Source organism: Antechinus flavipes, chromosome 2, assembly GCF_016432865.1.
Source record: "Antechinus flavipes isolate AdamAnt ecotype Samford, QLD, Australia chromosome 2, AdamAnt_v2, whole genome shotgun sequence".
Classification (NCBI taxonomy): Eukaryota; Metazoa; Chordata; class Mammalia; order Dasyuromorphia; family Dasyuridae; genus Antechinus; species Antechinus flavipes.
In genome coordinates this window covers 362,957,888-362,959,206 of record NC_067399.1, presented here as the reverse complement: position 1 = coordinate 362,959,206, position 1,319 = coordinate 362,957,888, and positions in this window count along the sequence as shown.

Here is a 1,319-nt window from a genome sequence, read left to right as displayed (position 1 = left end):
ACCAAGACTCTATTTGCTGCATCATCCTGGAACTTCCCTCTTGCCTAGGGCCTCTTTGCCCAGAACATTCCTCGGCAAGCCTAACCCCTATCCCCTATAGCTAAATTCTTTCCAGAGCCTCCATTTTGTGGAGAAGCCTAATTCAACCTGCCCGTCCTCTGCACGTCTACTCCCTACTTTCAACTCCCTCCACCTTTAACTCCCTAGCTTTTCAGCTCCTTTTAGTATGGTTTCTTCCTTCATTACCATGTAAGCCCTTGAGAGGCTTGTATCAATTTTTTCTTTTTTCTGTTGGCATATAATAAACACTTAACAAATACTTGTGGAAAGTTATTGTGTGTATGTTGCGTGTACACATGCAGTTTCATTGTATCCATATAAACTGTGTGTGCCCACTGGTGTCAGTTTAGATGTAGCTCTTAGGGAGGTAAGAATATTCTCTTCTCTAGCTGGGAGGGAACGAAAGATCTTGGGACCAGAGGTGGGGCAGGGAGGGGGAGGATGCAGGATTTACTGGGTTAGAATGAAATCTTCTCCCTTAAATACTATTCATCTGGGGAAATACTTTTTAGGTTCAAAGTACATTCCTGATCGTCATTCCTTAATGGGAAAGGAAAACTCCAAACTAGGCCCAATATATTACTCCTTTTTCACCAAATACCATTCTATAATGAACACAAAATAAATGATTCGGTCATGAATAGTGTGTGTGGTGAGCAGAAATTGAAGAATTGATAAAATTCCCTGGAACCAGCAAGAAGAAGGCTCTGATAATCAAGATCAGATATCTTATCCCTTGCTCCTCCCATTGTGCCTTGTGAAGTCTCTCTTGACCCCACTTCTCCTTATAGCTTACTAACTCTTTTAGGGTCTTAAGTCTCTTTCAGACCTTAGCCTGTCAGTTAAAGGCATGCCCTAATTAGGGGGTGTTTCCTTTCTCCTGGTAAATGGCAAGTTCTACTAAGGAACTTGCCCTTTTCATCAGTAATTATTAAAAACCTTTTCTATGTTCTCCCCATTCTGATTCATATTTACCTTTCCCAGTGAACGAGATAAGGTGAGATCTTTCAAGACAGTTGTGAAAATCGAGTAAGGCTTCATCTATTTCAAAGTTTGAGTAGGCCTGAAGGACTTTAAATTAAGGGCATACTTAAAGTGTCTCCTCCCTGCTATTCTCCTAAGCGCATACTTAAAGTCTCCTCCTTGCCATCCTCCTAAGGACATACTTAAACCCCGCTCCCTGTTATCCCCCTAAGGGAACACTTAAGATCCCTTCTTGTTATCCTCCCTATTTCAGCCAAATATGGGCAACTGTGTAC